Below are 17,458 nucleotides of genomic sequence, written 5' to 3' on the forward strand. Positions count from 1 at the left end.
ATGTGAGTATAATTTTTAACCAAGAAAGGTTACAAGGGCATTGGGGGGAGGCAGGCATGTGCCTATAATTTGGCAATCTGAGACAGCTGTCTCAGGCAGCAAGTTTTGGCTGGTAGTAAAATTAAGGAAATTAAGGCAATAGCTTAAATTAGTGGTCTTTACCTTGTTATTAGGTCTAATGGTAAAAAGTTAGAATATCTGTTAAGTCATATACAAATATATGCTATAAGTATATTTATCCACATTTAACTATGTTTATATCTAATGAATCATGTGGCTAAATAAAGATGGCTACTGGTTACTATAAAAATAGGTATAATGAACATAGGAATATATGCTGAAGAGTACCAAAAGTTCTTAGAGACTTAACATGTCAGCATCATGCTAACATTATCTTACTTCTGAGACTGGATCCGCTGGCAGGATATTGCCACACCTGTTGCCCTTATGGGGCAAGTAAGGGACAATAATCAGGTTCAGATAAGACTAATTTCTTTTTAAATTGTGTGAATGCTTTCTTATTGGATTGAGATTAAAATATTTTAAAACTGTACTACATGATTGTATGCAAATTCCTGTTTGGAGTTTTAAAACCGAATAATTCCTACATTGTGGGGATATTGAGGTTTATGCATTCAAATGACCTGGAGGAGATCTTACCAAATGAACTCAGATAAGATCCACATTAGTTTTTATTTGGTATGAGGCTACTTTTTATTTTGTACAAAAATATGTACTTCACTATTGGGTGCCTGTGTTTCATGTTATTTATAAATATATAGTAGTTGAATGAGAAGGGTGCTTTTTCAGTTGCTGCTTCAGGATGCAAAATGACTAGGCAAACCCCTGGGTACATCTAATTGGCCAATCCACAAGACACCCAAATATACTGTGATTTGAGAGCTGACTACTCTATTACCTTAAACTGATGGGCTGGGTGGCTACAGGTTCTTGGAATGCTGCCCAAGATGCCAAGATGAGTAAAAAAAAAAGTAGTATCACTTACAACTAGAGATGGGCGCAGAACCCTGTGTTTTGGTTTTGGTTCAAAAACCATCTTCGTATTTTGGTTTTGGCCAAAAATCCTCATGTGTTGGGTTTTGGATCTGGATTTAATTAAAAATTGTGAACAATAGGTAACATCATGTGATTTTGAGCTCTTGTTGTTCCTACATTACTATTTATAGCATTAACATTAATTTACAGTGTATTTTCTAATCTCTTCACAATAGTCCAAATTTTCAACAACTTTGGCCAAAGTGATAGAGTAGGGTCACATATACATGGCAGTTTAATAAAAGCTACAATTCCTATGAAATATAGTGGCTGTCAAAATCACTAGGTGGATGGCAGAATCACTAGGTGGAGTTGGTGATACCTGCCAGCAGTTGGCGCTACTGAGTACTGAGGCGCAGAGTCTAACACGCCCCTGGTTTTCACCAGGAACCCCCACAATGAGGTATGGACTTTGCTGCAAGGGACGTGCAGGTCGCGGCCCTCGGTATTAGTCAGCTGGCGAGCTAACAATTGCAGCGGTGACGTCCACCAGGATGCAGGATGAAAGAGTAGTCAGCAAGCCAGTTCAGAACCAGAGAAACAGATATAGCCAAATCAGAAGCAGGAGAATGGTCAGGAAGCCGGGTGAGTACCAATAATCACTTTAAACCAGAATCAGGAACCAAAGGAGAAGTCGGGACAAATATACAAAAAACTACAAGCATGCAGCTCTATTTAAAGCATCTTACAAATTCCATAAAGCATATTGACAAAAAACAAACATAACAGAAAAATCACATTTAATTAATTAAAAAAATATCAAATCTAAGGCATATATAAATCACATCACATTACATTTAATCCTAATAATGTCATAATTAATAATCTGTGTGCAAAATGAAAAACTTAAAAATATAGAACATTCCTGCAAACAGTGGTAAACTCTCCTCAGGTGTTTGTGAGTGGCCAAGTTGTTCTTCAGACTTTTTTTCATGCATTGATGTGGCTGTTTTGGAAGTAACACTCTGATTGAGAAGGTGGTACATGGGAAGTTAAGGAAGATGCATGAGCATGTTGGGCACTCTGTTTTGCAATGGGCGTTCTAGTACGTTTACCAGCAGTAGCAGGCATCCTACCTGCAAAAAGTGGCCATGTTTGAGCCTGTTCTTGCCACTGCGGGTGGTGTATGGAATGTTGGCTATTTTCATCTTCTTGGATAATAACCATATTCATCAGAAACGTTTTGTTACACCTCTCAGGAGATTTCTATCAGTCAGTGTTAGCGCTGGCCTTCTAACGAACCCCCGGTCTTCACCAAAAACCGCCGCAAGTCGGGATGGATTTTGCTTCCGCAGGTCCCGGCCCTTAGGTTAGCCCACTGATTGGTGATAGACGGTTGGTAAATGACCAAGGCTGGACCAGGGAGTGCAAACACTGTAGCGGTAGAGCAGTACAGTCAGGTAAAGCAGGATTTAGTTAGCTGAAGTGTTACAGCACACACAGAAGGATCCTAAGCCGTAATCAGTGGAACACCGGGTCGGATACACTGAAGAAACACTGCACACAGGACAGTTGCTGGGTTGGATACACTGGAGCACAGACAGAGGAGTAGTCAGTATGGATAGCCAGGTTAGAAACACTGAAGCACAAACAGAGTAGTCAGTATAAATAGCTGAGTCTGATAGAGTCTGGAGCATAGAGAGTGGAGGATATCTATAAGCAGTCGTCAACAAGCCAAAAGGTTTTAAACAGGAAATCATCAGAATACACCAGAAAAGAAGATGGGGAGAACCAGATGCCTGGTAGTAACCTGTTGCTCTGACACAGCTGCAGTGTCAAAGTGAGCTTTATATGCTCTACAGATTGTATGCTGCCTCCCAGTCAGGATCATGTGACTGCCAAACCAGGAAGTGCTGACCTGTACACAGAGGCAGAGGAGTCAGCAGCACAGGAGTGTGGACAGGTAAGTTTCTAACACGTTTCTCTTAATCCTTGCATCAAGATCAGGAGGTAAATGTCAATGTCAATCTGCACATTCTGTAAGTATTCAACATAAAATGAACTACAAATTCCATGAGGAAGGCCATTATCGGCAATTACATCAAAGTACACAGACTTCTGTGATGGTGGATTCCAGCGGGGATGAATTAGTATTGTTTGAGGAAGATGTACACAATGATGAGGGTGAATATGATGACAGTGTAGATTGCAGATGCTGAAATCTAGCTAAGAGAAGGGAGCTACCTGATGCTGGTATGCCTGGTAATATTTTGGGTAGAATGGTATCTTGGCAATTTTATGTTTTTCTAAAGTCACCTTTTTTAGAGAGGTTTTTTTTTTTGTTTTTTTTTAAAAAGGTACAAGCTGTTTACATTTTTGTTTCCCTGACTTAAAACCACTATGCACATGAACATAGGCTTTAGCACATGGGATAGAAGGATTAGTATCATCATGACTGAGACTGGAGAGTGACAGCAACAATGTCATCCCTCCTGTTTCTGTATGAGCTATGGCACAATACAATGTCACTGGGGACTTTGAAGAACACTGACATTATTACAATTTCTGTTTTAACACTGAACCCTGCCAACTCTCCTGTTTCTGAGTGAGCTATGGTACAGTAAAATGTAACTGCAGATTTAGACCAAGCCAGCCAGCCCTATAATTTCTATTTCAGCAATGACTCTTAGCAATGGAGCACTCCTCTTTGTCTGTTACCTATATAACGCAGTAGAATTTGCCTGCAAATTCAGAAGACAAGCCTGCTAGCCCTCCTATTTGTATTTCAGCAATTACTCTTGGCAATGGAGCACTCCTCTGTTACCTATATAATGCAGTAGAATTTGCCTGCAAATTCAGAAGACATTCCTGCTAGCCCTTCTATTTGGATTTCAGCAATGACTCTTAGCAATGTAACACTCCACTTTTTCTGTTACCTTCATAACACTTCTGAATTTGCCTGCAAATTCATAAGAAAAGCCTGCAAGGACTAGTGTTTGCATTTCAGCAATGAGAATTAGCAGCGCAGCTCTCCTTTTTGTGTTACCTATAGAACACCTTTTTTGAGTCAGAATGACAAGGTCTTGCATCATCATGACTGACCTTACAGGAAGATGCCCCAATGACAGTTGCAGAACTAGCACTCATAGAGAAAGGCGAAGGCCTGATTCTTTGCCATTGTGTGTGTAGAATGGCATGTTGGCAATTTTATTTTTTTTGGGCACTTAACTATGCCTTTATTACAGGTGTATTTTTCTTGACCAAGGTAAAAGGGGTTTTTTACATTTTTGCTTGCTGGACTTAAAAACACTATGTGCTTTATATAGGCTTTACCAGATGATGTACAGGGTTTACTATCATCAGGACTGGTGGCAGCAGCTGCTTGGTGCTCCTGCTCTTCTGTGTACTGCTGTGAATCCATTTTGATAACACCCTACACTTTTTGGTGCAAATTCAGAAATAAAAAGCCTGCAAGGACTAGTATATTTGTATTTCAGCAATGACAATTAGCAATGGAGCTTTCTTTAACACTGCTACCGCCCTCCTCTTTAAATTCTGTAAGTTTGCCTGCCCAACTGCTCTACACTCTATCCTACCCCTTCTGTATCCCCCTCTCAAATGGCGCTAGATCGCCGTGGAGGGCGGTGTTTATAGATTCCAAAACTCCCAAGATCCGACAACGTCATGATGACGTTTTGCCTTGTTTTGGAATCCAAAAAAGGGTGAAAGTACCGAACCGACTCGGCTCGGTACTCTGATCCCCTAAGCTCGAGTGTGCTCGGTTTCCGAGGAACCGAGACTGAGCATCTCTATAAATTACCTCTTTCACCCTGTCCAACACGCTACACGCAATTTTCTTAGCACAGAATTAGAACCAACCTCCCACACACGTTATCACTTGTAAAATGGCAGATGAGAGGGGAGGACTATATATAGAAGATATCGATCCAAAACTTGTGAGATCTGAAATGGTGTTTTCCCTCGATTTCAGATCCAAATTTGTCACGAGGAACCAAGTCCTTATTGGTGCAATTCTGAGCTTCGGATCTCTCAGATTTCTCAGAATCTGAACCACTCATCTCTATTTATAACTACAAGGTGACAAGATACCTTTTACCATATACACTCAGTGGAAAACAAAATGTAAACATCTGGGTAAATGAGAGACATCAGTCAGATTGAAAGAAATGGCCCCACTCATGCATTGATTAAGCAAATAACATCCCAGCATGGTCTGTTATATACAGATATATTGAGTGCTTATAATCACGGCTCACTTGGCTGCAAGACTAGAGCTCAGTGATTTTGAATGATAGGTGATTTTAGGGGTGCATGGGCATAAACTTCAGTGACCAAGATAACCTGCAATGGTTTTATGAGCAACACTGTCTAAGGTGATGTCAGCATGAAACTCTGTGTGAAAACATCATCAGCAAAGGAAAATAATGCACTGATGCTTGATTGATTGAGAGGCGACAAGAAGAATGAGCCTCAAGCTGGATGTAACCCTGTTATTCTAACCCATAACTTCAAACTATTATGGGAATTCTGAAGTCAAATCCACTAAGGAATTTGAGTCTGAAACCATGCAAGTAGACACACTTCACAAACATAATCTCAATGAGAGAAAGGAGCAACTGCATCAAGAGAACTTGTGTCTTTATTGTGACAAACCAGGACATTATGTCTCAAATTGTCCCAGAAGACCTCAGAAGATATTGGGCCACCTTAGCAGAGGCAGAGTCTTCATAGCAAGAGTCTGTGACTTCCTATATGCCTCAGCATTTAATCATACAAATCATGGGAAGAATGCACACTTCCTTTTGAAATGTAAATATATGCAATTCTGCCTTTGTGGGGAAAAAATGAGTAGAGGTGGGTTCCTCCCTTATAGAGTGAATTTAGTAAACATAATTTGTTTTCTCAGCGCAATTGTAGGTGGTAGGGATGGCAAGTGATTTTGAAGGGAAAAAAGTAAAATACATGTTTTATTCAAGTGATTACATATCCCTTAAGGGCATACATAAATGAATCACGGTCCAGACCAATATATATGATAAAACTTCAAAAGAGTATACATATAACAGCAGGTAATAAATTAAGTAAAATATCAGCTCATTAGTGGAATATTCAAAGTAAAAATCAAGCTTCAGGCTCAAGGCCACAAATATGATTAGAGTCCAAACGCCTAAGTGTAATGAGTGATTTAATATATTGGTTATTTAGGTATGTCGGAGCAAGAGTCCCATAACTCCAGATCCAGAACCAAAAAGTATAAATCTAGTCCAGGGGTGGGCAAACCTGTCCTCAAGGGCCATATCCAGTTCATGTTTTTAGGATTTCTTTAATCATGTACAGCTGAGTTAATCTATTTGGCTGGGTCAGTAATTATCCCACCTGTTTCTACAGACAGAAATCCTAAAAACATGAACTGGATATGGCCCTTGAGGACAGGTTTGCCCACCCCTGATCTAGTCCAAACCTTTTTGGGTAATGTAATCCAAAAGACAAAGTTCCAGTGTCTCAACAAATAATGAAGATTGGAATGAATAATCAAAGTCCCATTCATAAAACAAATGTAGAAAACAGGAAAAAGGAAGCAATCCCTAACAGTCTTCCCTATGTCTGTTAATAACAGATGGAATCAGTTTCCATCAGTAGGGGTATCATTGTGGTGTTCCTTAATGAGAAAGTGAAGTCTTCTAGGGTTGTACACGAAGTGTGGGGGCTGTAAGTCCCGTAGGTATTTTTGCCCAGTGTCCCGGTCCTAAATGACCTTCTTTATACACCCATAGTATGAGGGTGATAGTGCGGCTTGAGAATTGAGACTTTCTCTCTGATCTATTTTCCTCAGCTGCAAATTGTTTTGGGAATTCATTGGTTGGCTGCAAATAATCCATCCATTAACTGGGAATCAAAGATGCTTTAATTTTCACAAGAAACTCTTGCTCACAAGACTAAATCTAAACCCTCTCTTGAAGAGGTGAGCGATTATATAATACCCCTCCCTTGGTATTGGACTAGTTCCTTCTACAATATAAATACTTTTCTGATGTCTGTAATAAGAAGAATGCTGATGATTGCATTCTATGATTGCCCGGTGGATTTGTTACCTAGGGCTGCCATATCCTTTAGATGCATTTATCCATTAGCCAAACCTGAGTTAAAGGTCCTCAAATATTATGTGGAGTATTAAAATTACAATCAAGACCGTTAACCACTTCCACTTATTATAGAATTACTGGAGAAGCTTCGATCACCAAAAACTTTCACCAAATCAGATCTATGAAGAGTGTATAATTTTAATTTGCATACGATCGGGTGATGAATGGAAGACTGCCTTTAAAGTAAATATGGACATTTTGAACCTTTGGTGATGCTCTTTGGACTGTACAATGCCCCTGCTTCATTGCAACATTTCATGAATGATTTTTAATTTAATTGACTAATTTGTTGTCATCTATCTTGATAACATACTAATTTTGTCAAATTCCCAGGAAGAACATCAACAACAAGTTTGAACTGTACTGGAACATCTTTGCAAACACCGTTTGTACAATAAGTTGGAAAATTGTGAATTCTACCAAACACAGTTTCAGTTCTCGGGCTTTATCATGTCACCTCATGGTTTTAGAATGGACCCTAGCAAAGTCAGTAGATTGACCAACTCCAAGAAATGTTAGAGGTAAAAAGATTCATAGGATTTGCCAACTCCTATAGATGTTTCATTAAAGACAAAATTGTGACACCAATCACTCAACTAACCAAGAAAGGATCATCTTTCTGTTGGTTTTCTATAAATCTAAAAGGGCTTTCTCTTTGCTTAAAACAGAGTTACTACAGATCCCATATTAAGATATCCCAACCCAGAACTTCCTTTAATCCTCGAGACATATGTTTTGGATTCTACAGTAGGGGTAATGTTATCATAGAGAATAGGAGAGAAGATGCTATTGCATCCATGTGCTTTTTTTCTCTTGTCAAATGACTGCTTCAGAAAGGAATTACGATATAGGGAATAAACTATTAGCTATTGTGGCTGCATTTGCTGAATGAAAACATTTGCTTAAAATTGCTGCATATCAAATCACTGTGCTTACTGACTACCAGAATATAGAGTTTGTTCGATCCACAAAGAGACTTTCTCCTCAACAAGCCATATGGTGTTTTTTCCTAACTCATTTTAACTTTGTTATCTCTTATAGACCCAGATTCTGGAATGGGAAAGCTGATGCTCTACTTAGAGCATTTATGGAAGACTCGCCCCCGATTGAGCCAGAAGAAACAATCCTCTCTAAGTCAAATTTCTTGTGATGTATCGCCACTGTGAGCTGTTGTCTAACATCAAAGAAGCTTGCAGAACAGATTTATTCCTTTTAAATACCCATTCAGATTTACACTTAACCTATCGAGATAACATATTGAACTACTAACATTGCTTGTATGTTCCTGCAGCAGCACAATTAAAATTACTGCAATTTGTTCATGACTCTACATTGGCAGGCCACAAGGATGTTTGTTAGATTCATGTATTATTGTTAGAGATGTTCACTGACCCCGTGTTCTGGTTTTGGATTAACTTCGTGTTTTGCTTTTGACAAAACCACCCTCGTGTTTTGGATTTTTTTGAAAAATTGCTAAAATATGCTAAAATCACATAATTTTGCTCTTTTTTTTGTTCCTACATTATTATTAACCTCAATAACACTAATTTCAAGTCATTTGCAGTCAATTTTGACCACCTCACAGGTCACAATATTATTTTCATACACTTTCAGACAAATACTGCAGGGACCTGGCTGGATGGTAAGCGACAGAGCAATGACTCAAACACGGCAGTTCCTAGCACATCTTGGAAAAAAAAATGGTGCAAGATGGAATTGTCCTTGGATCATGAAACCAGTTATGGTTCATTTGATCGCTCCACCAATTTCTTGGATAACTGTGGTAATTCTACAGCTAATACATAGCAAGGAGCACTGACCACCCCGGGATGCGTACTTTTATCAGACCCAGAGCAATCCAGGGTGCCAGACAATGCACTAAAAATAGCCACTGTAATTCCCAGCAAAATGCAAGTTCATCACTGAGCTTCGAATCGGTCCCAATTCCCACAAAATAATATAGTTATGTACCTTTGATATAAAGTGCAGATTGCAAACACTTTGTGCAATACTGATGAAACATCAGCAAAGTGGAAGGTAATACATATACACGTTTATTTAGACATCCATGCTTACATGACTTCTGCAAGCAACATTGTTCTTTGTTAATAAATCTGTTATCTTTATACCGTTCAAAATAATTAAAAATAATCATCCACCATTCTTTGGATGTTGATAGTTGATAGTAGGATCAGGTAGAGTTACAGCAGAGGTGTCACTAATTCTGGTCATTTCTTTTACAGTAGACAAGACCAGATGTCAAAATATTGTGCTGAGTCATCTGCATCATCAATCGGTGTGTAAGATTTTTGCTAAGCACACAACAGTATATAGCACATGTAGGTAACATTGGCAAACAGCGGTAACTGAAAGGAAAAGTGGTGCAAGATGGAATTGTCCTTGGGCCCTCCCACCCACCCTTATGTTGAATCAAAAAAAGGACATGCACGACCTCCCTGATACTTCCCCTATGACCCTCTGGGAAGCTCATAAGGCAGTGGTGCGAGGCCATCTCATTAGTATGGCCTCGCGCCGTAAGAAGCTGGCCACCTCTAAACGTCCGTCTCTAACTAATTAACTTCAGACTTTGGAGAGACAGCACAAACTCTCCCCTAATGAAGAGGTACTGACCAAACTTCTAAAGGTGAGATCCGATTTGAACCTCCTCTTTGAATCCACTGCCTCGGCCTTGAAACGGCTAAGGCAGACATTCTACGAAAAGGGAGATAAAGCCGACAGAATACTAGCTTCCCATCTGAGGGCCCAAAGATCTCAAAACAACACCATGGCCCTGAAGTCGCCTTCCGGCCTACCTATTTACCGTCCCGATCAAATAGGGCGAGAGTTTCAGAAATTTTATTCTGCACTGTACAACTTAGATGCTCTAGATCCCGGGAGTGCCCCTCCTGCGGACACAATAGCAGCTTTCTTGAGGCAAGCAAACCTCCCTACCCTTTCCAACAGCCTAGTCCAACAATTAAATGAGGAGATTACATCGGAGGAGATACTGGCAGTTATCAAGGCCCAAAAGACCTCCAAGGCCCCTAGGGCCGGATGGCTTCTCCGCAGCCTACTATAAAAGATTTTCCCAGACCTTGGATCCCCACCTCCGCTCCCTGTTCAATGCTGTCTTACATGGTGAACCCTTTCCAAAATCAATGTTAGAGGCGCGTATTGTAGTTATACATAAGGAGGGAAAAGACCCTAGCGACTGTGCAAGCTACCGTCCCATCTCCCTTCTCAATGTCGACATTAAGCTATATGCAAAGATCCTGGCTACCCGTCTGAATGGAGTCCTCCCGGGTCTAATCCATTATCATCAAGTGGGTTTCATCCCGGGTCGCCAGGCGAGGGATAATACTCGCCGCGCGATCGACCTTATTCAGATCATTAATCAAAGGCGCCTCCCGGCCATGATGCTCTCATTGGATGCCGAGAAGGCGTTCGATCGGATTTCTTGGGACTTTTATGACCCTAGCTTTGAAGGCGTACGGCTTCACGGCTGAATTTCTGACTGGAGTATCTGCCCTCTATAACTCTCCCTCAGCTAGGGTTCTGGTTAATGGGTCTCTTTCCGACCCTCTTTCCCTCTCCAATGGGACGAGACAGGGCTGCCCGCTCTCGCCCTTAATTTTTGCTCTAGTGATAGAACCCCTGGCGGCGATGATCAGACAGTCGACGTCGATCTCAGGTGTGACAGTGGGACCGCGGGAATTTAAGGTATCTCTCTTTGCAGATGACATACTTCTCTCTCTGACGAATCCTCAGGAGTCTTTACCCGCTCTTTATAAACTTATGGATGAATATGGCCTCATGTCTGGCTATAAAATTAATTTTGTTAAATCTGAGGCCATGCTCCTCCACGCTTCCCCTTCCCTTAGGTTCAGTTTAGACTAATTTTGCACTGCGCTGGCAGGTAAATAAGATCAAATATCTTGGAGTCTATATCACCTCGTCCTATGAGAGATTGTATCGGGAAAACTTCCCCCCTCTTCTGTCAAAAATCAAACAGGACATGGAGACTTGGAAGAGCTATATCATATCGTGGCTGGGGAGGATTATTGCTATTATGATGAACTTGATCCCTAAACTTCTATATCTTTTCCAGACTCTCCCTGTGAGGGTTCCCGACTCTGTGTTTAGGGATTTGCATTCCTCATCTCTAAAGTTTATATGGCGTGCCAAGCCCCCTAGAATTTTGATAGCAGTGCTTAAGAAGCCCAGGGCTCGGGGAGGCAGGGGTTTTCCTGACATTAATTTTTACTATTTAGCATCCCACTTGACCCAGGTGGCGGTAACTTATGCGCCTTATCAGTCCATAGCTTGGGTAGACCTGGAGACTCACTATATTGGGGTCCCCTCCATGGCATCACTCTGGGGTTTGGCTAATATGGATAGACCACTAGCGGCCTCCTCCCTTCAATCTCTTAAATTTTGCTTATCCCTCTGGGACTCATGCCGGGTCAAGTATAAATTGTCCTCCCCTATTTCTCCTCTGACTCCCCTTTGGGGCAACCCACACTTCCCTCCTGGCAATTCAAGCCAGCAATTTAAACACTGGATAAAAGCAGGACTACGGGTGATTTCGGACTTGGTGGTTAATCAAACTTGGGCTTCTATGTCAGAACTTTACCATAATTTTGAACCATTTCGTCCGCTCTTTTTTGAGTACTTCCAGGTTCGACACTTCGCCATGTCTTTGCCCCCCAGGAGGCTCTTCTGACCCCGACCTCTTTTGAGTACATGTGTTTACATTCACCTCTCACTAAAGGGATGATATCCCAGATCTATAATTGGTTTATAGATTATACTTTCGATACTCCAGGCCAACATGTGCGGGAATGGGAAAACGACTTGGGTCCTCCTCCAGACGACTTATGCTGGGAGGAGGTCAGAGAGGGGATTGCCAAGAGCTCGATCTCTACTTTGATTAAGGAAACTGCTTATAAAGTGTACTATAGGTGGTACTATACTCCTGATAAGCTGTCTCGAATGTTTCCTACGGCCACTCCGAGCTGCTGGCGGGAATGTGGCCAGAGAGGTACGATGTTACACATATGGTGGACCTGCCCTCGCATAGTTCCTTTCTGGAACATGGTTCTTAAACTCATAAATTCTGTGTCAGAACAACAGATAAGTAAGGATCCCTGGTCATTCCTTCTCTCTCGCTCTATACCTGATGAGAGCGCGCCTTCTAACAAGCTTATCTCCCATATTCTGGCAGCCGCTAAATCCCTAATAGCAAAGCACTGGAAAGACCCTAGGGCTCCCTCTATGCAGGAGTTACGGTCATACATGGGACATGTCGCAAGCATGGAGAGTATAACGTGCTACCTCCATGATAAATCATATGACTTCGATAAGGTCTGGGCTCCGTGGTACTTACTAGAAAGTCGTAGCTGCCTATCCAATACGGCTCCTCCTCCTGCAGATGGAACGTAGCTCCCAGGTTGGATATGGTGCGAGGATGGTGAGTAATGTCTGTACGCTACTACTCTTTCGGGTAGTCATTGAAACTGTGTGTCCCAGCTTTTCTTAGCAATGTTCCAAGACAGCGAGCCTATTTATTTATTAGCTATATTGTCAACAATATTTGTGCCTTTCTACTTCCCTTCCTTCCTTTCTCACCCCCCCCCCACTGATATAAAAGTATAAAACTCAGAGGAAACACCTTGATTACTAAGATTTTTTTTTGTTAAAAATGTTGTCTGTACTGTTCCTGTTGTTTCCTCTTCAAATAAAGAGTTTAAAACAAAAAAAAAAAGGACATGCACACTTTAACAAACCAAGCACGAAAGTGCTTGGTTTGTTTGGGCCCCACAAAACAATGTAACAATGGGCTTAATGCACCTAAGGTAATAGTGCTGTTAATGAACTATACTGTGGCAGGATGTAGTCATCATTCTCACCCTCATCAGTTTGTACATAATCCTCACACATTATTAATTCATCACCGCTGGAATCCACCATTACAGAAGTCTCAGTATTTTGATGTAATTGGCGGGAAAGGCCTTCCTCGTAGAAATTGAAGTTCATTTTTATGAACATCAACTTTTTCACATTTTGAGGCAGTAGCCTCCTACACCGATCGCTGACAAAGTTCCTGGCTGTGCTGAAAACTCTTTCCAAGTACATACTGGAGGGTGGGCAGCTTAGGCAGTGCAAAGCAAGTTGGTACATGGGTCTCCAAATTCCCTTTTTTTCCTCCCAATATGTAAAGGGACTGTCTGGTGTGTCTATTTTTATGCTGTCGTGAAAATAATCCTCCACTATCCTTTTGGATGTTGATAGTAGGATCAGGTGGAGTAATGGCAGAGGTGTCACGTTTTTTGGTCAATTCTTTTAGACCATATCAGATGACAAAATTTTGTGCTGAGTCATCTGCATCATCCCTGGGTCTCTTGGGAAAGCTAAGTTTTTTCCTAGCAGCAGTTGAGTGAGAAACTGAAGGTGACACTTGAGCTGTCATCTTGCTCACCAGAAGCTACTTGCATCTCTTCAGATCTGGGTCAGTTGGAAACAAAGAGAAGACATAGGTCTTAAACTGAGGATCAAGCACAGTCGCCAAAATGTAGTGATCCCATTTCAAGATTTTGATAAGTCTTGTATGCTGGCGAAACGAATAAAGTACTTGATCTACAAGTCCGACATACTTGGCGTAATTGCTTTGTTTCATCTCCTTCAGTTTCTCAAGCTGCTTTTCCAAAAGTCTAATTAAGGGAATCTCTTGACTCAAGCTAGCAGTTTCTGAACTCACTTCACAGGTGACTACTTCGAATGGTTTCAGCGCCTTGCACAACACGAAAAGTATTCTCCACTGCGCGTGAACATCCCCCCTCCTTTCCCAATGTCATCACTTGTGGAGTAAGCGTGTATGTCTTTTTGCTGTTCCTCCATCCGCAGAAGCATATACAGGGTGGAATGTCACCTTATCACCACCTCTTTCTTCAGTCGGTGGCAGGGCAAATTCAATTGCTCTTGTAGCTGCTGCAATCTCCTACACGCTGATACCGAATGTCGGAAATGTCCAGATATTTTACGGGCCACAGACAGCATTTCCTGCACATCCCTGTAATTTTTTAAAAAGTTCTGTACCACCAAGTTTATTGTGAGCAAAACAGTGAATGTGAGGGAAGTCACCCAGCTGTAATGCTCTCACAATATTGGTTGCGTTATCAGAAATGACTTATCCTGAGGAGAGTCCAAGCGGGATAAACCATGTTGCAATGACATCCCTTAGTTTTTGTAACAGATTACCAGCTGTATGCCTCTTAGTGAAGCCGGTGATACACAGAGTAGCCTGCCGCTGACAAATGTGACGTCCTTGGGTACATGCTGCTGCTGTTCCTGCTGGTGAAGGCGAATCACCAACCCAGTGGGCTGTCACAGTCATATAATCTTTAGTTTGCCCAGTTCCGCTTGTCAACATATCTGTGGTTAAGTGTACAGTGGGTAGAATGGCATTTTGTAGGCCAATAATTACATTTTTACCAACCTTCTGGTAGAGGTGAGGAATAGCTTTTCTAGTGAAATGGTGTTGTGATGGAATTTGATAACGGGGACACAAGACCTCAAGTAACTGTCTAAAACCAGCTGCATTAATAGTGGATATTGGACGCAGATCTAATACTAGCATAGTTGCCATGGCATCTGTGATACGCTTTGTGACAGCTTTAATACTTGCTTCCTCTTGCAAAGGATTGTTTAACAGTCAATTGTTGTAAACTACTAGTAGTCTTCTACTTGGTCTGCTTTTGGGATGAAGATTCACCCCCAGCAGCAGCAGCAGCAGGAGTGGGACTAAGGCTCAAGAATTCTTCTGAGGAATCCGGGATAGTGGAGGAGTCATCTAGCCATACCATCTTGGATGCAGGACTAACTCTGATTGCTACTGAGAATCTTGATGAGAACGGTGTTTTAGGTGTAGATTCCAGGCGTCGGAATGTAGGTGAGAGAAGGGACCTAGCTGACGATGGACTGCTTGTTGGGTTTTTTTTAGCATAAGTTTGATTTTCCAAACAGCTTGCCATGAACTCTCTTCAAATGGCGTAACATGGATGAGGTTCCTAGATGGTTAAGGTCCCTACCTCTACGGACTGTGGCTTTACAAACGCTATAAATGGCTAGTCAACTGTTGTCAGGATTTGGGTAAAAATAATTCCACACATAAGAGGTGGATTTTGTAGTCTTAAGTCCAGGCATGACAATGGCCTTCTTCTTATCACGTGCAAGAACTACTTCCACCAGTGCAGGACTTACTCAAACAACATCATCCTCATCAACATCCTCATTAGCACCTTTGTCGGCTACACAAATATCCCCCTCATCCTGTTGCAATTCCAAAGTGGCATCCTCAATTTGTGTATCACCGGCTACACTTGCGGTGTTCAGGCACACATCTGCAGAAATGCTGAAAGGGGCCTTCTTTATGGGTACACTATCAGAATGGTCAGAATTACACATAGCACTCGTGGATAGACTCTCCTCAGGGATTTGTGTCATTTCTGAATCTTAACATACATTTTCCTCTAATGCCTTACTGTTTTCTTCCCGCTCGACTTTTACACGTAAAAGTATTTGGACACCACTATTGGAGTCCGAACGACAAGGTCTTGCTTGGTCACGACTGACCTTACAAGAACATGCTTCAGTGACAGTTGCAGAACTAGCACTCATAGAGAAAGGCGAAGGCCTCATTCTATCCTTGCCACTGCTTGTGTAGAATGGCATGTTGGCAATTTTCTTTTTCTGCAGATAACTTTGCCTGGATTACAGGTCTTTTTTCATGACCAAGGTGAAAGGTGTTTTTTTTTAATTTTAGTTTCCGTGACTTACAAACACTATGCACTTTAACATAGGCTTTACCAGATGACGTAGAGGGATTACTATCATCATGACTGGTGGCAGCAGCTGCTTGGTGCTCCTGCTCTTCTGCGTAGGGCTGTGAATCCAGCCCTAGTATTTGTATTTCAGCAATGACAATTAGCAATGGAGCTCTCCTCTTTGTGTGTAACCTATATAACACTGTACAATTTGACTGCAAATTCAAAAGACCAAGCCTGCCAGCCCTAGTATTTGTATTTCAGCAATGGAGGTCTTCTCTTTGTGTGTTACCTATATAACACCGTACAATGTGACTGCAGATTTGCACCAAGCCTGCCAGCCCTAGTATTTGTATTTCAGCAATGACAATTAGCAATGGAACAATGGAGCTCTCCTCTTTGTGTGTAACCTATATAACACTGTACAATTTGACTGCAGATTGACACCAAGCCTGCCAGCCTAGTATCTGTATTTCAGCAATGACAATTAGCAATGGAGCTCTCCTCTTTGTGCGTTACCTACATAACACTGTACATTATGGGACTGCAGATTTAGAAGACAAAGCCTGCCAGACCTATTATTAATTCTATTTCAGCAATGACAATTAGCAATGGAGCAATGTAGCTCTATTGAATGTCATTGTAGACTTTGAAGAACACTGCTACCCCTCCTCTTTCTATTCTACCTATGACGCTGTCCAACTGCTTTACAGACTGTGCTACCCCTTCTGTGTCCCTGTGTGAAATGGCGCTAGATCGCTGTGGAGGGCGGTACTTATAGAATCCAAAACTCACGGGAACCGAGATCCGACGACGTAACGATGATGTTTTGCCCTGTTTTCAATTCCAAAACCAGCTCGACTCGGTACTCGGATCAGCTAAGTTTGGATGTGTTCGGTTTTTGGGGAACCGAGCCTGAGCATCTCTAATTATTATCTTATTACTTCTGGTGGCCGAATGTCAAGGAGGATGTTAAGAGATTTGTATCATCCTGCAGTATATGTATCCAGTTTGACTCCTCGTATTGCTCCACTTGAACTTTTACAGCCTTTGACTGTCTGTTCTCATACATGGGGTTCAATTTCCATGGATTTTATTGTTGATTTTACCATCATCCAAGTGCGTGCTGTTGTGGATTTCCTTATGAAAAGAAACAGTATAATTACTAATCAGGGAAAGTGTTTGTCTACATGGAGTTCCTGATGATGTAGTTTCTGATCGAGAAGTGCACATTTTGACAGCAGTTTTGTAATAAATATATCAAACTGCCTTCCATCCTCAATCCAATGAAACAGGCAATGTACCAACCAGACATTGTGACAATACCTATGGTGTTACATTTGCCATCTGCAAGATGGCTGGATTAATGTTCTGCCTAAACAACAACATACAGCACTCATTTGTAAGACAAAGTACTTTTTATGCCAATGTGGGGTATAATCCAAACCTAAGCCTCAATTTTCCACAGGAAGTATA

The 17,458-nt window shown here is 41.5% G+C and overlaps 1 long non-coding RNA gene across 1 annotated transcript; it reads left to right on the forward strand.

Annotated features, from left to right (window-relative positions):
- Positions 1-1,448: 1,448 nt before the first annotated feature.
- On the forward strand, positions 1,449-8,547 carry LOC142100063 (uncharacterized). The gene is made up of 3 exons (XR_012678681.1): positions 1,449-1,641; positions 2,859-2,959; positions 8,202-8,547. It is a non-coding gene; the product is annotated as an uncharacterized LOC142100063 (long non-coding RNA).
- The last annotated feature ends 8,911 nt before the right edge of the window (positions 8,548-17,458 follow it).

The sequence above is a fragment of the Mixophyes fleayi genome, chromosome 8 (assembly GCF_038048845.1).
Source record: "Mixophyes fleayi isolate aMixFle1 chromosome 8, aMixFle1.hap1, whole genome shotgun sequence".
NCBI classification, from domain to species: domain Eukaryota; kingdom Metazoa; phylum Chordata; class Amphibia; order Anura; family Limnodynastidae; genus Mixophyes; species Mixophyes fleayi.